At 35.9% G+C, this 21,865-nt stretch overlaps 1 protein-coding gene and 1 non-coding gene across 8 annotated transcripts in view; one reads left to right on the top strand and one right to left on the bottom strand.

Annotated features, from left to right (window-relative positions):
• The window catches only part of LOC113219499 (cadherin-like and PC-esterase domain-containing protein 1), a 308,433-nt gene that overhangs the window by 102,346 nt on the left and 184,222 nt on the right, over positions 1 to 21,865 (bottom strand). The window lies entirely within an intron of this gene.
• Positions 1,782 to 1,888, top strand: LOC111550247. The gene has a single exon (XR_002733969.1). It is a non-coding gene; the product is annotated as a U6 spliceosomal RNA (small nuclear RNA).

Below are 21,865 nucleotides of genomic sequence, written 5' to 3'. Positions count from 1 at the left end.
AGGTTTAAAAATAAAGCTGAAAAAAAGGGAAACTTTAGTGTGATCTAAAATTCGGTCTCATCTATTCTCTATCAGCGCACAGTAGCATGGGGAACTGAAGAAACACTCTTCAGCCTTTGAAAATCAACGTGCGTTTCATAGAGAGCTGCTGCCTTTCAGTCATAGCATTTTCCCTGCTGTCTTACAACTACGTCCTGCACTAACTTTTACATGTCCCCAGACTCCTATTTAATTCTCACAGCTGGGAGACAGGACTAAGTCCAGCCAAATCTGTTTTCCTAGAGTGCCTACAAATCTGCCCTTTCATAATTTATTTTCTCTACTATAATGGTCTCTAACTAAGCTCTAATAGATTTTGCCACACAGTTGGGGCTTTAATCAGAGAAGAAAGTTTTATGGGTTTATTAATCATGCTCTTTTTCAAAAGCTGCTGATTAAGCATTTGCCTGACGGTTGCGAGCAGTCAGAAGGTACAATGGAGGCTGTTTGCTTACGGAGTAGCGGCCTGCAGGTAGCTCTCTCACAGGGCCCACAACAGACTGCATATAGCTAGTGCCAACTGAGCAGACTGAAGTTTCAACTCCCCCCAGCTCCTAGCAACAGATCGTTCTCAGCAATCTTCTCCCCACCATTTTATTCACCAGGGCTATTCCAGCAGCCAATAGCAAAATTCCTTCCTGCTCTCCACATCCCAAAGCAGCTAAATTATTTCTGAAAACTGAATGACATGCTTGGCAAAGAATGTATTCCACCCTGAGGCGCTACTTACAACAAGGTTTTCTTTGGCCTACTCAAGCAGCAGACCCACTAAACACCATCTCCCCCTGCCTTCTAGGAAAGCAGCAACCTAAGCCACATAGTCCCTTCATGTGTTATAGTCAAGGCACCAAGTAACAGCCAAACAACACAACAAGGCTTCCTGGACTCAAGAAAACCCCTATTTCTCCAAGGCCAATTTACAGCACACTCATAGAAATACAATTCAGACCAAACACCAACCAACTTTGAGGTTTTGTTAGAAATCAAGACACCAGGAAAAAGTAGCAAGAAGTGTTTTTGAAAGAAAAATTAACTTATGTTTATTGAATTTTTTACACTGAAGATAAATGTTTTCTTCAAGATGCATATCTATCTGGAAATCCTTCACATTTTTTACATATGTGTGGAAATTTCCCTATTCCCTTAGTGGTTATTACCAAGTAGAGAAGAGTGAAAATATCCTTGAGGTGAATTCAGTAATGATTGGCCCATGACTCGTCTAAACTTTTCTACATTTGGTTCCAGAGCAAACATTTAAAGCAGTACTTCATATTCTCAACCTAGCATAGTGTGTTAGATGTACTTCTCCTTTGACTTCAAATGATCAGATTTCTAAAATTAAATTTTTGCTGGAATTATCAATATTATCTATGTTGATACATCTGTAATCACTAGAAAATGAGCAGTTCTTTGTTTCAATATGTGTTTTTGTATAATGAAAGGTGATTTAAAATGATAGTAATTAAACCATGGAAAGAATAAAGCAAAATATTTTTAAATTGTCTTTTGTTTTTTCAAAATTAAGCTGTTAACTCTACACAAAGATTTCCTGGGTTAATGTTATAGATATCTGTGTAGATATTTTACCATGTCTCTTAAAGGTCTGAGATCTTACATGTTTCTATTTGTATCTCCTCTTTTGAAAGAATTAACAGACTAGTAAACAAAACAGGAGACTTTAGTATGGTACTTTATACATTGTAGTATACTAAGCAAGAAAATCATAATATCAAAAACTAATGGTGCTCGCTTCACCAACACATATACTAAAATTGGAATGATACAGAGAAGATTAACACAGCCCCTGTGTAAGGATGACATGCAAATTCAAGAAGCGTTCCAAATTTTTAAAACAGAAAATTTAGCCTGGCATGGTGGAACAAGCCTGTAGTCCCAGCTTCTCAGGAGGCTGAGGCAAGAGGATCACCTGAGCCCTGAAGGCTGAGGCTGCAGTGAATGGTGAAAGCACCACTGCACTTCATCCTGGGCAATGGAGTGAGACCCTGTCTCAAAACAGAAAAACAAAAACCAAACAACTAATGAAAGAAAGGGATGTTTTTAAAAACAGATCATATTAGCTCTCTCTAACGAATTTATAAAAATTAAAAACTTATTTTATGAGACATTAGAAAGTCCCAATACACACATTTGAATTCATTTCTGTCCTTCACATCATATTACATTTTTAAATAAGCAATGAGACGTACTGAGCTAAAAAGCTTGACAGATTTAACAGAAAACCAAAACCCCAAACCATACACCTGGTAAATGAAATAATCCTCAGTTACAGTCTTGATATGTTGAGATCATATATGCTCTGCTTCAATCACCTGAAAAAATGGTAAAATAAATCTATAGTTTGGTCCATGTTAATTGAATTATATTTAATCACCATTATCCAGGTAGTGCCATGAACACTTTTTACTGCTATCATTTCAAAATATATTATAGGCCGAGTATGGTGGCTCGTGCCAGTAATCCCAGCACTTTGGGAGGCCAAGGCAGGTGGATCACTTGAGATCAGGAGTTTGAGACCAGCCTGGCCAATATGGTGAAACCCTGTCTCTACTAAAATAAATACAAAAATTAGCTGGGCATGGTGGCGGCACCTGTAGTCCCAGCTACTTGGGAGGTTGAGGCAGGAGAATTGCTTGAACCCAGGAGGCAGAGGTTGCAGTAAGCCGAGATAGACCACTGTAGTATAGCCTGGGCAACAGAGCACATCTCTCCCTGTATATATAGATATACAGAGAGAGAGAGGGTCAGTGCTTGCTCATCCGTGTTAATAGAGGCCATGACTGTACAGATAAATGAAGTCTACAGATGTTAATTTCTAACTCTTATTTCATTATATACATATAGGAAAATACTTCCAATTTATTTCTGAGATTTTCTATCGGGCATGTCTTAATCTTGTACCTGAGTTTTACAGGAGATATGAAGCAGTAGAAATTTGACATAAATCAGAAGTAAGATTAAATCTTAACTACCACTAACCCTGGGCAAGTTACTAGCCTTTTAAAACTTTAAGTTCCTCCTCTGTAGAGTTAACAACGCTTACATAGTGGGGTTATTGAAAGGCTATGCACCTACTAACACATAGTAGTTGCTCAGAAATGACAACTTCCCTCATTTTCCTACTTTTCTTCCGCCCTTCATTTGCTTCTGGCCCACTCTTTAGAATCTTGGCGGATACCACGTCATTGCTGAAATTTTCAGATAATCCATGAGAAGAAGCAATTAAAGGAGAAATTGAATTAATGTGATTTTGATTTTATTAGTTGCAGCAACCCAATAGGAACTTTGACACAAAAGAAAGAAAAGCTTTTATATCTACTAAACAAGCCTAAAAGGTATTAGGGTACTATAAATGGTTTATTTTTTCAACTAAAGTAACCCAGATTGTTCACATTTTCCGTCATTTAGCTTGGTATCTTTAATAAATGTTGGCCAGTCTAACAGTGCTCACATTTCACTTTTGGTTTCTTCTCTTTTAATTTTTTCATCAAACATTTGTTCATATGCATTGTAAAAACAAACAGAAATTAACCATAGCAATGGCTAAAATATAAACCACAAATTTGACTGAGTCAGTAGAGGTTTTTCTGGGTAACCCCAAAATTCCATGTCTCTGTGTATTTCAGTCCCTTTGTCAACTTATTACATGATAAATGAAACAGATCAGAAGAACAGAGTAAAAATTAATCCATCTTAAGAGTTCTATATGCTCTTGGTCAGATCCCTGATCCAAAAGGAAACCTGATCTAGGTTTTGAAAGCACTTTGGTGTCCCAGAATGATTTTACTTGATCAAGTTCCCAGAAAATACATGGTTCAGCCTGATGACAAATTGTCAGAAAATCAGTGGGAAAGTGCTCTGCTTCTCCTCAACAGAAAACATAAAAATCATATCTATTTTGTTTGTCTTAAAATTTTGATATAAGAGTCTTCTCTTTGTCATCAGGCATGAATATTTTTATTTATTTTACAGTATGTGTTTTGTATTCAAGTGCATAAATGACTAAAAGATAGTTTTTTCCAAAAAGTCCCTCTATCTTTTTGTTCTTTGTATATTCTCTTGACTTCTAAATAACTATTGGTCTGCTTTACCCCTCAAAGCCTGACCTGTAGTTATTCAAGTTTGAACATAAGGTGCCAAACATTTTGTTCATCATATTAAGCTATGTGTTGGGTACAAAGAACAACTTAAGGTTAGTTCTGCTACTCAAGGGATGTCCTGCTTGATTCTAGAGAGCACAGACACAAAGCGACATGTACAGTCATGCATATCATCCATCTTATAGATTGTATATTTCTTCCAAAATATTTGGAACCAGAGTGTTTTGGACTGCAGATGTTTTTAGATTTTGGAATATTTGCAGTAAATATTTACCGGTTGAACAGCCCTAATCCAAGAATCTGAACTCCAAAATGCTCCAGTGAGTGTTCTTTTGAACCCCATGTCAGTACTCAAAAAGTTTTGAATTTTGGAGCAGTTCAGATACTGGATTTTCAGATTAGGTATACTCAAACTCTATATGCACACATGCCTTGTAGGAAAGGATGAGGGGAAATGGTGAAAGAATAAGATGACCCAAGAAAAAGCCAATTGTATTTAGGAAACAGCCAGTGGGCATAGTAGTTAATAGTTGCAGATTCAAATATAATGTCAAAGCTTCACAGATTTCCCCTCTCCAATTTCATTACTTTCCACTTCGGGTCTCCAATTTACTCATAATGCCAGAAATGGGATCACTGCACAAGATATTTTCAATGTATTTGTAAGGTCTACTTATATCACTTATTGTCAAGGAAGTGTTCTGGTTTACTGCCATCTAGATAAGAGATCAAACAACACTCTGATTAAAATGAAATATTTATTGTGGACCTAACTGTAGTGCCAGTTTGTTGGTAAGCCAGGGAAATAATGTTGAAGGAAAGTTCAAAAACTGAATTGTTCAAATAATAGCATTTCCTCTTTTTCTTTCTACCATCTTTCTCAATTTCTGTGATGAGCTCACCAATTAAAAATACATTTTGATCAAGGTCTGAAACTGATATACCTCTCAGAGTTTTGGACCCAAAATTACGAAAAAGAACCACAGAGGCATGCAACCAATAACCACCCAAATTTAAGTGAATTAGAACTTTTCTGTTTTGCCACGCTAGTCCGAAAGCCACAGGCATTCCACCACCCCAGAAGGATCGGGAGAGGTGATGGAGAGAATGAAAAATGAACGCAGATTGTACATAATTGTGCTGTCACATTCTTATTTCAATGGCCATAGAAAGAACCCCAAGTTTCAATTCAAAGACCTCCCTAGCAAAAATAATATTCTTCTCCTCAGCCTGCCTTGTACTGGTCCTTCAAAATCATCTCAGATGTCACTTCCTCCAAGAAGTCTTCTCTGATATGCTTAATTGCAGACTGCAGGGTGTAGACTTACGGTATCCTTTGCTCACCAGGTCATGAATTTCCCTATAAATCTGCAAACTATTTGTTAAACTTTAAAAACGTTATCTTTTTCTATGCTCGGTGTTTTTTGAAGAGTTTGGATTGCAGTTTATATTCTAAAAGGTGGCAAAAACCATGAATCAAATAGTTCTTTTACTTTTTTCCCCCAAGCACCTATCCTTTAATATTTTGGAACATTTTCCTCATTCCATTAATTCTCTATTTTGCTATAACCACATGGCCTTTACCTCCAAGCAACCTTGGCATTTATAGGCTAAAGGAACAATACTATAACAGCCAAGACTGGCCAGACAGGCTTTAAAACTCAGCACTGACTGTGGGATGGGGAAAATCTGATTTGTGTGTGTATGACTTTTGTAAAATAATTTGTAACTTAACTTAGATGACTTCACTAGGATTTAATAAAATCCTGTCATCACATTCAGGTTTCAGATTTTATATGTTTGCTAAATGTGGAAGAATAATCCAGAGCTGGTTTCATTTCTTCAGAGTTTGAGAGACTGCATTATTTGAAAGAGAAGTTTTTGATGGTCAAAAAAATGATATATGTTTCTCTGATACTGGAAAATAAAAGTAGATAAAAGAAAAGTATTTTCTTAAAATTATTTATTTATTTATTTTCTAGTTTTCCTGAGTCTAGGAAAACATTGCCTCTCTAATTTTACTACAGTTAGAACTGAAATTAGTTCCTGAAAATAATATTTGGCACTAGGGGCAGTTTAGTGTCTGGAACACATAGGTCTGGAAGTGAGAAAAGCTCGGTCTCATCCAGCTTAAAATATTCAGACATACCTTTTTAAAAACTAAATCGGATAATGCCATGCCTGTTCTCAAAATCACCCAATCCCTCTGACCCTTGTCCAATAAAATCTAGTCCTTTTTTTTGTTTTTTTTTGAGACAGAGTCTCGCTCTGTTGCCCAGGCTGGAGTACAGTGGTGCTATTTCGGCTCACTGCAACCTCCTCCCACCAGGTTCAAGCGATTCTTCTGTCTCAGCTTCCTGAGTAGGTGAGACTACAGACACACACCACCATGCCCAGCTAATTTTTATTTTACTAGAGACAGGGTTTCACCATATTGATCAGGCTGGTCTCGAACTCCTGACCTTATGATCTGCCCGCTTTGGCCTCCCAAAGTGCTGGGATTACAAGCGTGAGCCACTGCGCCTGGCCTAAAATCTAGTCTTTAGCATAGTTTGCAAGGTGTTTCATGATCTGTCTCCATTGCCCAACCTTTCTGCACCCATCTCATTGTTTTTTTTTCTCTGCTATCTCACTATTTGCCAGAGTCACAATGCCCGCTCTACTCACTGTTTCTCAAATCACCAGCATGTGCCCACCCCAGAGCTTTTGCACTCACTGTTGTTCTGCCTAGGATGTGCTTGTATCAGATAGCTGAAAGGCTTCCCTTCTCACTTCATTCAGGTCTCTGCACAAATGCCACCTCATCAAATGGGCTTCCCTCACCACTATTACAATAGTGCCCCTTCTCATTCTCTGTCTTTTTATCTTGTTTGATTTTTTTTCAGAGAACTTATCATTATGTGGCATATTGTATATTTACTTGTTAAAATTATTTAACTGTTTCTTCAATCCTAATGTAAATTTCACAAAAGCAGAGATTTTTGTCTTTTTTTGTTTGCTGCCGAGTTGTTGTTCACTGTTGTTGCCTGGTGTCTATAATAATACCTGACACTCAGTAGGCACTCAGTAAATACTTATTGCAAGAATTTATATCTGTGGAATGAATAAACAAATCTTTGTATCCATTTCCTAAATTGATACAGAGTTAAGATGATAAAGTAGGCAATAAATACAAATTATATATTTAAAGAAACCTCTTAAGAAAGTAGAATAAGAGTATGGCTAAAATCACTGTCATTTCCTTTCCAAAAATTGTGATGACTTTAAAAATCACCTATGGGCAAATTCTTTATTTTTCATAAATTGAGAGGCATCATGGTTAAATTAAGTTTTCTAACAAACCTGATATGGCTTGGCTCTGTGTCCCCACCCAAATCTCATGTTGAATTGTAATACTCAAGGTTGGGGCAGGGACCTGGTGGGAGGGGAGTGAATCATGGGGGTGGATTTCCCCCTTGCTGCTCTCATGATAGTGGGTTCTCATGAGAACTGATGTGTGGCACTTCCTCCTTCGCTCTTTCTCACTCCTGTTGCCACGTGAAGATGTTCTTGCTTCCCCTTCTCCTTCCGCCATGACTGTAAGTACATTTAGGCTTTCCAGCTGTGTTTCCTGCACAGCCTGCAGCACTGTCAGTCAATTAAACTTCTTTTCTTCATAGATTACCTAGTTTCAGGTAGTTCTTTATAGCAGTGGGAGAATGGATTAATACGCCTTCATTGATTTTACAGGACTTCTTCATACTGGCTTCAAAGTATCCTTCATCTTCATAAATGAAGAGAGCTATCTTGGAGCAAGGAAGATGTTGGAAATAAAGGTAGAATGGAACACCATTATGTGAAAATATGTCTGAAGGACTCAGAAATGCCCAGATCCTATGATACAAGGCATAGTCGCTACTCTGTTAGCAGCTCCTGAGATAATTAGACAAGAGATGATGACAAATGGGAAGCAAGGTTACTGTTGCCCAGGCTTGTGTCTTTGCCTCAGTTTTCTTTAGTAGTAAACCTGGCAGAGTCAAATACTCATGTGCAAGGAGCATTACCTCCCTTACCCAAGCTCAAATCCCAGTCTTCTCTCCTCTTTACAACTTCTTGCCAATGACATAATGGCATATCTGAGCCTCAATCACTTGAGATGAGAAGGATTTTTCTGTCCTTATCTTAAGTCTATTTCTCAGCGAAATTCCCATATTTTACCACTACTCCCATTCCTTCTCGGCTTTGCCATGCTACACTTTCCTGATTTTCTTTCTTGTCCTTACTCCTCCATTTAAGTTTTCTTTTCTGATTCTACCCTTTCCCCATCTCTAAATGTTATGATCCTCAAGGCTCAGTTTTGGAATCTTTTAGTTTTTCTCCTCACAATCTGTCTCTAGGATGTGTCATTCATTCCCACAAATATATTTATTTTTAATGTTTTATTTGTAGAAAAGTTCAAACAAAACAAAAATAGATTAAATTTAGATTCAGTGACAATAGTAAACAATAACTGAATTGTACATTTTAAAATAGTGTAATTTCGTTGTTTGTGATTCAAAGGATAAATACTTGAAGGGCTAGATACCCCCTTCTCCATTATGTATATATATATATGTACACACACACACACATACACACACACACACATACTAAGTACTCATAGAATAAAACAATAATAAATTTGGATTCAACCTCCATATTCAACAATTATCAACATATGGTCAACCTTATTTCATCTAAACTTCTGCTCCCTGATTTCTTCTCACTGGGTATTGTAAAGTCATTTCCAGATATTGTATCATTTCATCTATAAATGCTTTGATACATATTTCTAAAAGACAAACACTATTTTATATAACCAAAATACCAATCCAATTTAGAAAAATTAATAGTGACTTAATAGAAGCAAATATCCAGTGTTTAAATTACTCTTATTGTTTATGTTTTTAAACAATTGATTTGTTTGAATTGTGAGCCTGACAAAACGTGAATATTACATTTATTTAGGAAGTCCTGTGAACTTCCTCATTGCGTCATATCAAGAAGCACATAATGTTTGGTTGCATAATCTGTAAAATAAAATAAAGTCTATGTTTCCCAACTTTATGGCCACATTGTAAAATGGGGTGAGAGGGCACCAAGACCTGAAAAGCCAGCTCATCCCTTTGTCCCTGCAGGTTAGTAGAGATTTTATAATTATGGGTTGCAAAAGTATACTTTGTTTTGCTTCTTAACTCTTCTATCACTTGCAAGTAATTTTCTCTATTAAATTAACGCTGTTTGAAAGACTTAAGAGTGTTTACTGCTCTTGTGTGTTTACTGCTCTTGGCTGAACTGCTTGATGCAGACAAGATCACACGTTTAATTTGGGAGATTATGAGGCTGAGGTGCCTTTAGATGCAATGAACACAAAACCTAACACTTCTGCCATTACCTACAAAGCACATGTGATCTGCCCCCATCTACCTGTCCATCGTCTTCATATATCAACCTCTCCCTTATTCAACCATGCTTACCACACTGGTCTTTCCGTTTTGTTTTTGTTTTCAAAAGTGCTAAGCTCTTTCTTGCCACAAACCTTTGAACCAGCAGTTTTCTATACCTGGGATTTTCTTACCTCAGCCTTTCTCAAAACTGGCTTCCTCTTGGTTAAAATATACCCTTCACTGTGAGATGTCCTCTGACAATCCTACCGACCTACTGGGCTCCTTACCATTGTCCATTGTAGCAGCCTGCTCTTTTCATTTACAGCACTTAGCATAATCTGTAATTATTATATTATTTTTGGATCCTTATTTAATGTCTAGATCATAAAATACATTTTAAACTCCACAAGAGCAGGAGAGAAAAATCATATCTATTTTGATGACCATTATACCCTGTGGGTACCCACTGTACCCTAGAAAATTGCATCTAGAATGAATGAATGTGCTCCAGAGCCCAGGGGTGGGCCCAGGTTTGGCCAGTTTACAGCTTATGCTGCAGGGAAGCAGGAAGTATCAGAGCAGATCACACTAATGTGCAGACTCTTTTGAAGCACAATGACCCAGCACAATGGATATACGTTTAAACAAATATCCTGGATTTTTACCTTCTTGAGAAACTGGGTCAATAATTTTTTTCTCCTCTAGAAAAGACGAGATAAATTTAACCTACTTGAAATATGTGTAAGAAATCCAGCTATTGATTGCTTGATGAAACCAGAACCACTAGACATGCTAAAGGTAATCTTAAGATAAAAATATTTAAAGCAAATTTATAGGATGCACAAATTTTTTATTTTTTAGGGTCTCACAGAAGACTTTCTTCAATAAACTGCAGGTATCTATAACATTTGATATTTGATTTTGATAATTTTGGTAGATGTGTGTATAATGTCCTATATGTGGAAATCTTGTAAGGAATATATATTATGCTGGTGTTCAGCTTTCTAGGCACCAGGAAATTAAAAAATTATATTGGCCCAGGGACAGCTTTTTCATAGATGCATAAAATATCAGGAATTACAAACAGAGCTATCAGGACTCATTTCAAAATAACAGATAAGTGCTAGTGTCTCACACACAACATTCAAATATTATTTAATAGATTTTTTAAGTTATGGAGAAAGCAGTTTACTATAAATTCCCATGCACACAATATTTAGGTAATTTGCAAGTATTGAAGCAAAATTTGAAACACATTTTATTAAAGACAGAGAAGGAATAAAGGGCTGTGACAAAAGTATGGACAAGATTTGCAAATTTTTCTGCCTATCTGCTCAAAAGTATAAATAACAAGGTCTTGGATATAGAATAATTTTGGGAAGAGAAACAAATGAAAGCAGATAAAACTAAATACTTTTTTTTAGTCCATTTTTTAATGTCCTTGTGGAAGAATGGCCAGCAAAAAAAAAAAAATTTAATTATTATAATAGTGTTATATCCAGTTTATTGGATGTAGTTCTCAATACTTTAATACATTATCATATATGACTAATTAGTTGCTTGCAAAACATTTAAAATGCCCATGTCAGATTACAACCTGACCATGAAAATTTTCCCAGCACATTGTTTCCTTTCTTCTCACTGGAATGAGACTTATGGATTGTTTAAGCCTAGAATTGCAGTTAGCAGCAACATGCTGTGGATCTAAAAATCCATTAGGAAACGGTGATAATTGGATTCATATCTGCAGTAGTAATTCATTCCTAAGAACCCCCAGTAGATGCAAAGTTTGCCCATGCTCACCAAGTGTAGTTGCTTGGTGAGTTTTGCACTCTCGAATTACAGTGCTTTGTAGAGACAGGGAATTAAGGTAGAAAGTTGGCATGTTGAACGTTATCTTTCTCCATCTACTTAATACTAAAACCTCCAGAATTACTTATTGATTTCACAGCTTAAAATTATGTCCTTAATTATTACTAATAAAACAACGATTTTTGATGCCTTATAGGCACAGACAAATATAAATGTTCACTAGACTGAAATTATAGCAAATGACATATCTCTACACAGAGATGGCAAAAGATGCAAGAAACAGTCCATTCACTTACTCTTTAGTAAATATGCCTATATATTACATAAATAACAATATGCCTTATAGGCATCAAGCTTTGTATATTGTATGTTTATTTTTCCTATCTCTGTGATTTAATAGAGATTTTAGAATTAAAATTTAAACTTGTTTGGAGTAAAAATAGATACTTTAAAATAATTCTACAATGAACGTCTTTCTATGCTATTTGTCACAGTCATTTATGAAATACATAGGTATATTTACTAAAGAGCGAGTGGACTGTTTCTTGCATCTTTTGCCATCTCTGTATAGAGACACATCATTTGCTATAATTTCAGTCTAGTGAACATTTATATTTGTTTGTGCCACTTAAAAATTTCCAGGAACCTTATACTGTTCTTCACACATAGAACTGATGCTATTAACCTAGAGAATTTGATTCTGCTTTGGGTCTCAGGGGTGGTGATAGGATAGTACTGAACCATACTTCCGCTTGCTCCCATTGTGAGATCATTTATGATAAACAGCGTCCATGTCTAAAAGGTTTTGCTGCAAGCTAGTGTGTGATTTAACCACAGAAAAGAGTGAGGTTAGTTTCTTCATAAAGAAATCCATGTGCCTGCTTCACTCTTCACTTAACCATAGGAATTACATGGTTCCAGACATAGCAACAATTATTTTTATTCTTTCAAGTATATACTCAATCCAATAGTGAATATTGTTTCCTTCTCTAGGTTTGATCAAGTTTACCTTGTTAAAGAAACTTAATTGTTTTAAAGAGCAAAAGTAACCTATTTATTCTACTACTCTCTCATTAATTTTCCATCAGTGAGAATTAAGCACACTTCTACTACATCTATTTTACAATGATTTTTTTTTTTTGGGGGGTCCCTCACCTCCAGTTCTTACTCTATTTTTATTGCCAGAATTTGATTAAGGCAATTGTGAAGTGTACAAAGAGTATAACTCAGAAAATAGTTAGAATTATCTTTAATATTGCTAAAGCTGGAAGAAACAGAAAATTCACTCACTAGCTTTCTGTAGGAAATATAATGCAAACTTTATTAAGAGGAAAAATGAGTTCCTTCTAAAGTTTAGCAAGAAAGATTAAACACTATGTGGCTTTTGATAGGTGTGGTGAAACTCAGAAATAATTAAAAGCAGCTTTAGGGTTAAATTAAAATAGCAATATTTTTTATGTCTCATTTATACGAAATGAAACAAAAATTTCAACTACATTGCTATTGTAACTGTTCACAAAACCTGTTGGTTTGCCCTCAGATTTTTCAGCAGACTTAAGACACTCTTTTCCCCTTTTTATTAGAGGAATCTATCACTTAAATAGTAGAAAAAATGGCTAAATCAAAACTCCCACACCCAATTAAAAAATACAACTGCGGTTCTGCTCCCTTGCTTTTGAAAGAAAAGAGTCACACAAAAGACTTTTTTTTTTTTTTTTTTTTTTTTTTTGAGACAGAGTCTCGCTCTGCCACCCAGGCCAGAGTGCAGGGGCACGATCTTGGCTCATTGCAACCTCCCGTCCCCTGGGTTCAAGCAATTCTCCTGCTTCAGCCTCCTGAGTAGCTGGGATTACAGGCATGTGCCACCATGGCTGGCTAATTTTTGTACTTTCAGTAGAAACAGGGTTTCACCATGTCGGCCAGGCTGGTCTTGAATTCCTGGCCTGAAGTAATCTGCCTGCCTCGGCCTTGCAAAGTGAAGAAATAATTTTTAAAGAAGTATGGAAAACAGTCGTTCTCTACCCCTAAGTGAATTGTATGAATCTTTAATCATCAACAGTCTAATACTATTTCAGTTACCAGAACTTAAACTAATTCTGTGCTTTATTCTCAGTTCATATTATAAACCAGCATTGAAAGCAAAATTGAAATCCTGGAAATTAAAATACATAGAAAACAAATATCATTATGTTCTTCTATTCATATCCAGTCCCCCCTAACATCTGAGGTATTTCACATAATCGAAACATTTATTTGAACAGTTTTCTATAGCTATTCATCCACTTATCCACTGCTTATTGCCTGGTCTATTAGATCTGTGAGAGAACATGGAAACAAAATCTGTACCTTGAGGAATTTACAGAAGACTCTCAGCCTTCTGGAATACTCTGTGGACATCTGGAATTTCTGAGAGCATATACTGTCCTCCTCCCTTTCCTTGGGAAACCTTTGAGGTCAAGGGTCCTTTATGTTCTCAAACCTATGTTCAAGTTAATATTCAACAAGTATCTCTTGGCTGACAACTATCACCAACTCTAGATCTTAAATGTTTTGAAAACTTTGAAGCAAATATTACTTAAAATGTAGAATTTTTATTGCCATATGTCATTTTATTTCCTGGTGACAGTTGTGAAAAAAGAATTTCTATGCTGAATGGAAGCTTTATGTCTTCAGGGATAAAGCCCATTGAGTTGTAGTAAGCCCAGTGATTTCTAGGCTCAAAGAGTTTAGATAAGCACTCAGCACTTGGGGAAAGTTTGTAGGTTCTACAGCACATAATTACTATGAATTATCTCACTATTAATAACTGCAATTTCTTGGATGATTCATACAGTTTTGCAAGGCTTTGTAAAAAGACTGAGTATTTTTTTTTCTTTGAAAAAGACAAAGATAGGAACTCAGGATAATAAATAGGAATAAGTTTTTTGAAGAAAAAAAAGGCTAGCATAAAGGTGAGTGAGGAAAAAAGGAGGAAACTAATATTTCAAACACCTTCCATGTACCAGGCACAGCGGTCCTCAAGCTACATAGAAGCTTGTCTTGTCTAATTAATGCTCACAATAACACAGTGAAGTAGGTACTATGATCTCCATCATAGAGACAAGGTAAGTAACTTGCCCAAAGTAATCCCAATAGAAAGGGGAGGACTAGAATCTAAGCTCAGACTGGTTAGCTGACTATGGAACTTACAATCTGACCAGCACTATTCCTTTGTGGCATGCCATTTCAAGCTACACTGAACATCAGTTGAAATAGAAGTCTCATCCTTAGAAACATAATGACACTCAATAACCACAGAACAAATAATGACAAGGAGAAATGAAAAGGGGATAGGAGGAAGAGAAAAAGGGAGGGAGGAAGAGAGGGAGGCAAAGAAGGAGGAAAGAAAGGAAGAAATAAGGAAATAAAGGTAAGAAAAGAAGGAAGGAAGGAAGGAAGGAAGGAAGGAAGGAAGGAAGGAAGGAAGGAAGAAAGGAAGGAAGGAAGGAAGGAAGGTTGCTGAAATGCCACATCACTCCTATTATTACCAATTACTGTCTCTATTAAGTGAATTTCTTTAATTTTGCTAAGAGCTGGTCTGTTTTTAATGCAGTACAAAATACCTTAACATAGTCTACTAACTTTTCTGGCACAATTTCTACGAATTTTATATGTATTTTTTTTGCGGGGGGTGGGAAATGTAGTATCATTAAAACTAAAAAAAAAAAGCTCTCATTGAATCGAAGTGTTTAGCATGGGCTGACATATTCTAATGTTACTGTAGCTTTTACAGTGGTTTTTATTGATTCTTATTGTCTAAAATAACAGAAATATGCAATATATTAGAAGGGTCTGGGGCACAAAAGTTTTATGAGGGAAGTAAGCTTGTGTGACAGCTGATATAGACATAAATGTCCCCCTAGTTTCCCAGGTTCATTTTGGAATAAATGTGACTTTTAAATTTCCAGGTACTAGCTTCCTCTAAGAATATCTAATTCAAAACCATATTAAAAGTTGTGAGACTACAATATGCCCAATTAATATGCATCTAATATTCCTTGACTTAGAGTTATCTGACAAAAATATGCCAGCCTTGCCAGGAACTAGGTGTGTGACCTATGGAAAGTCACTCGACCACTCTGTGTTTTATTTTTCTTATTTGTAAAAGGAGCTTAATAATTGAACCTTTATCATACTTTATGGATGATATAGCTTTTAACAATTTTACTAAAGGTTGACTAAAATGTTAGAAATCTATTCATGCAAGCAACAGTATTTGCAAACTTTTAATATTAGTCAAGCTGATATTTTGGTTAAGAGATGATGAACATCTCTTAGAAAGAAAATTGAAGAGGACTTTTTATGGTATCTTGCTGATATATAAATTTTTTAAACATCTTATGGTTATCTTTAAAAATCAACAATGTATGTACAGATCACAGAGAATATTTTTTGAGAAATGTATTTCAAACAAATATCTTTAATTCCATCCAAAAAACAATTGAGATTCTAATATGATTTAATTTTCCTGAGGACAGTCATTCTTTACCAACTGATACATAAATATTTCAAAATTTCAGCTACTGGAAACTTCAAGTTACACAGTATTTTTTGTATTGTTCCCTCTACATAGAATATTCTTTATTCTTAGATGGTGAGTGAAATGCTCGTAAACCTTACAGACTATCTGAAGAATATACTTGCATGTCAAGCAAACTGGGGAAACCATTCACCTTTTACAAATATATAAAGCAAGCATCAGCTGAACACCATTGTTTCTCTTGCAAGAGTATGATCATCTCTCACACAAAAACACAATAATCCATTTAAGAATCATCACACATCATCTCATACAGTTTGCTTGAGTACAATAGAACCCTTACTGTTAACTATTTCTTGAAAATGATGGAAAAATTATAGTTTAAAATGTTACCTTGTGAAAAAAGCCTCAAGTCCATTTAGAGGTGAAATAAAACCCAAATCAAATGTTGCACAGTCACAGTTTTAACCCTGGCTGACCAATCTGATCTGATCCTTTCAGAGAATGCTAAGACGTATCCCAGCTAATCATTACATTAGTCTTAAAAGTAACTAAGAACATTACTTTTAGTTAGTTTTAAAAGTAACCACCTTCCATGTCTCAGGCTACACTGGAAGTATTGGAGATGAGGTATTAATTTTAAAGCCTATAGGTAGATCATCTGAAAATCATATTCTGTTCCTATCATAAAGGGCACATTGAAGTCTCTTCCTGTTCTCTCTTCACTTCTCCATTGTGTAGGAAAGAAAAATTCATGGAGCATTGAAAATCTCGGGTGGATAATAGTATGTGAAGGAAGAACAGAAAGTGTGTGCCAAGGTGTGATCCACTGGGAGAACCTTAGAGACAAGAGTGCACAGATAATGTATCATGTAATTCTAGATTTTGTCTAGAATTTGTAATTCTAGATTTTCCATGATGCATTAAAGTAATTATTTCAGGATATTATTGTTCCATTGGCTTCAAAATATAATGGAGAAAAACTAAGTAAAGAGCCTCAGAATTTTTTAAAGAAAATCAAATTAGCTACCACATTAAAAGTCTAGTTTTATTTCATTGTTGATATTTTCCCAGAAAAAAATATATTTCTAAAATCTGGGGAATTCATTTATGCATTACCCTTTAAAAAATAGGAGAAAGGTGAAATAGACCATCAGCTGAAAACACTTGTTTCTCCTGCAGTGTGATGATAATCTACTCACATGAAAACATAATGAGTCAGTTTAAGAATCATCACACACATCTCTTGCAATTTGCCCAAGTGAAAAACTGTTGGGAATTTGTTAGGAAGAAAGCTACATATCATCTGGTCTTTTGGACCACCATGTGATATTACTCCAAGATTCTGAAAATCCAAGCAATCTCATTCATTGAGAGAATAGCCAAATGACATATAATTTGTGAAAGTCATACAATAAACAGAAAAACATAACAGTAAATCAGTTTTATACTTTAAAAGTGAAATTTTAGATACCAGCATGTATCACAGAACACAGTGCAATCATTGTGAGTTTCATTTTTTTCCCTTAAAAAACTGCAAGGTATTACAAATTGTGAATAATTTAAAACGTTAAATATTTACTAACAAAACTTCAGACTATCAAAGCAATATAATTTATCTGTCATTGTGTTATACTAATTAAAATGTATTACTTCCCTTACTACTTTGTGACAGGGCTAAAGAACAATGACCTTTAATACATGTTGACTAAGAAACTAACTATAAACTGTTATGTTGGGTTTATAAGTCATTACCATTGAGTTGTTATTCAGCCTAAATCTTAAACATTTGAACACATTTTAACTCATGTAAACAACAGAAAATCAAATAAGGATATGAACAAAATAACGTGATTTTCATAATTAAAGGCTTAAAGATATAGACACATGAAAAAAACTTCTGTTTCTGTTTAGAGGAAGGTGCCAGAAACATTCCATTCTGCACACTATTGTGATAGTACTTCAGCAAGGTCTGGAGAATAAATTTATCTTCAGAATAATCCTCCCTACCCTTTAAATTTATTACACATATACACTGGGATATAAAGGTCTACGTTAAGTTGGATACTTCCTGACATGCTTTGCTTGACTTACTCCAGCCATCACTCTCTATTTCATTCAGTGCCAAACTTCTTACAGACTGTATCTATATCCACAGCTATTAATTCTATAGCTATTAATTTCTTAGGCTTGCAGCCTATCATTTGCCCTCACCATTCCAGGGGAATAGTTCATCTTAAGGTCTCTAACCTTCTAGCTGACTAGACCAACAGGTTGGCTCATAGTCTTAAACACCCATACCTCATCATTTTCCTGCAGGGTCTGACTTCACTGATCACTTCTTTTTGAAACATCTTTAACTTTTGATTTCCAACACACGGTACAGCTTTGTTCTCCTCCCATATCTCTGACGTTGTTTTTCTGCTGTATGTGCTGGCTCCAAACTTTCTCCTACCTTCTAAACATAGATTGTCTCCTTGGACCTCTTTGCTCCATCCTGTTCTTTAGGTAGTCTCACCTGGATTCACAGACTCAGTTACCACATTTATACCACTGACACCTGCATCTCCAACCCCAGTCTCAACATTCCCCTTCAGGTTTCAATTTAGTTGCCTGACAGCTCTGCTACATGACCTACCTGTATCTTAAAAATTCAACTTGTCCTCCAAACATCTGCATATTCTCTACAAGGTCAGCTCTTCTTGCTTTCCCTGTGTATTTTTGGAGGCACCCTTCACCCTCAGTCATCTAAGGTGAAATGTTTCTATCATGCCTGACTGCTTTGGTTCTGTCACTCCCGGCATTCCATTCCTCCACTTTTGAGTGGGCACACATGTACTTTGCCATTGTGGTGTAGGCTGCAACATCTTGCACAATCCTTACCACCTGTCTGCACAACTATTTTGTCCATGTTTAAGATTCATACGATTCATCGTCAATGGTACTTGAAGTGGATCTTTCTCATCAGGCTGTCCCCCATTCCCTGTTTACCTCCATATTACGGCACAAAGTTAATGTCCTTCACCATAACAACAACAACAAATACACGTGTATAATAGGAGTAAGTTTCAAAGACCACAAACTTGGTGTGTACAATGTAACTTTCTTTCTCTGAAAAGAAATTTAATTTCTAGTTAAACACCCATTCCTCAAGGAAGTCAGGATGGGCAACTTTTAGATGCTTTTTCATTCAGCAGCATTGTCTCCAGTGCTGTTTTCCCAATATTCCACACTGTCATTTCTCCTCTTTTCGCCAGTTGCTCGTTAATTGCCCCCTCCTCAGAGGCTGCATGCTCAAAAATGAGGGTGAGGTCCTCTCTGCTACTAGGTCCTCAACCTGTCTGTGGTGCTTCTGACAAAAAGATCTGCATTCAAGAGCCCCTCCTCATGAACACTTCCTAACACTTACCTCCTTTTCTTCCCCATTGCTTTTTCTTTCTGTTCTCCATCAGAGAACTGTAATATCTTGGGAATGACAATAAGGGATTAATTCCTACAATCCTTTCCTGTAGGGAAGAATCCAGATTATCAAATGGACTTTATTTTCTTACTTGCATTCATGCTATAACAACCTTACCCCCTGGTCATAAGTATAGAACACAATAGATGCTGGGGTAGAAGGAAAAAGGGGGAAAGAAGCATAGCTTATTAGAAAATGTCATGTCATGACATTATAGTAGCAGAACTTAAAGATCACTTCAGAGAGGACTATTGCCAAGCTACAGTATAGTACTTTCTCCTCACTGCTCTTTAGAAGGAACTAGCCATTGCACTATTATATGTGTGTGTGTAACTCTTTGTAGAAAGAATCATTTTAGGTAAATATATGGGGAATATATGCATTTTGTTTGGCTTGTACACAATATATGCATTTTTTCTGGCTTGGCTTAAACCTTTAAAAAGTGCTTTTTAATTGAGAATTTTCACATAGAATCCACATTTTCTGCTTTTTAAGAAAAATTTAAAAAATTGGCAACATCAGGAACTTGTACAAAATTGGTTTAAATAGAGCTTATAAAGTTGGATAGAGAAACATGGTGAGTAGGCAAGGAGACAGAACTAACTAAACACTTTCTATGAGCTCAACAACTGCACACACGAACACACACATATACCACTGAATCCTTGAAGTTAGGGAGGTAAGATGTTTTTATCCTCATGTCAAAAAGCTAGTAAGTGACAGAGACAGGAAAGGAACCTGCATCTCTCTCACAAGGAAAAAACTACTAAACAAGAAATGGCTAGGAAATAATGTAGTCCCAATGCATCTAAATCTCAGTGGTACTTTCCAGGAATGAGAATGTGTAGAAACCAACAGACCAAACAAAATACCAAAACGTAAGCCACTGCCATTCTTTGCTACTTTGAAGCAAGTCTCCTTTTCCGCCAGGGTTCTCTTACTTCCTAGCAGTAAAATTAAGTAGCTATAAGTCAGAGCATGACAGATTTACTTTAAAGCTATCAACAATTCTATACTTTGGCATACTTCTAGCACTACTATCACAGATGCTTCCTTTCCAAGGATGGCAGAAATCTCTGTGATAGAAAGAACATAAATAACCTGTATTTTACTTCAGATTGCACTGGTCCTTTTCAAAATAGGAGAAAGCATACAATAAGTTACATTAGAGCAGCTCTTTCCACTGTCTCTGTAAATGCATAAAGTAGCATTTTCTTTCTAAACAAAATCTGTTTGGCAAGATATACTTGCTGTTATATAGATTTAAAAATGGTCCTCTTCAGGGGAGTTTACCCTGTTCGGATATTTTTGAGCTATTGTCATGACGTTCACCTTTCCCTTCGGACATATTTGACTCCTTTAATCATGGCTAATAAATCAATCCTTTCATCTTCATAATTTTTCTTGCTATTCTCTGAACTCCATCCAGTTGGCTTATATGTATTTGGTAATGTGCAAACCAAAACTAAATGTAATATTCCAACTGTGTCTTTTTTTTTTTTCAGTATTACAAAGGTGATAGTTTAAAAGCTATTGATTCCCTGTAAAACATGTGTTTTTTTTTTTTAAAAAAAGTAACCAGAAGAAATGAAAGGAAATAGTGAGAAATAAATAGTAAGGGCTCCTATTAATGTTGTAACTTGGTGATTTATTTAGGGATATTCCCTGATTTCAATTATAGGAGGCTTATTACCATTAGTTATTTAACTAACTATGCAATTCAAGTTATTTCCAGAGTTTTTTTTTTTTTTTTTTTCCCAACAGGGAGGAGGGAGGGATATTGTTTGTCTATTGTTTTTAGCACATAAAACTCTTGAGTTATTTCTTTAACCCTATCCCTATGGCCAGAGTCCTGCTAGTATTAGACTAATTCCTTAAGTAATTTACACCTGCCTGTCCTACTAAATCACCAAGGGGTATACAATCCAGACTGCCCGTTATAGGAGGGCACTCACCTCAAGTTAATTTGCTGTTTCTTGAACCTCTGCTACCACTGTTTCTCTGAAAAAAAAAAAAAAAAAAAAGAACCATATCCCTTGATCCAGCTGCCTTGCCTGACAAATCTATTTGTCATCAAAAACTGCTGCAGAGCTTCTCTAGTCCTTCACTGGCTCACTCTGGTGCCAGCCTCAGCCTTCCTCTATCGCTCTGTCTTACAGTGGGTCAGCAGCCTTGTTGTACTGAAAAGTTCCAAAATGTGGTAGTTGTTAATTCACAGTTTATTTTAACTGAAAAATTCGACCTTTGTTTTAAAGATAATTCATCTTCAATCTTGGAACTTCCTTGAAATATTCCCATTTGAATTCAAGAAACAAAAGTGTTACTTCAGTAATAACATTGATGTTTTTTAGCTAAAGTAGAATAGAAGACTGGCTTTGAGTACAAGATTCTGGAACCAAACTACCTATATTTGAAAGCCATTCCATCAACTCTCCTGTGTAATGAGACACTTAAGTGCTCTCTGCCTCAGTTTCTGTCACAATAAAATGGGGATTTTATAATTTTGAAGTAT

Source organism: Piliocolobus tephrosceles, unplaced genomic scaffold (genome assembly GCF_002776525.5).
Source record: "Piliocolobus tephrosceles isolate RC106 unplaced genomic scaffold, ASM277652v3 unscaffolded_40, whole genome shotgun sequence".
NCBI lineage: Eukaryota > Metazoa > Chordata > Mammalia > Primates > Cercopithecidae > Piliocolobus > Piliocolobus tephrosceles.
This window is presented reverse-complemented; position numbering and strand designations above follow the sequence as displayed.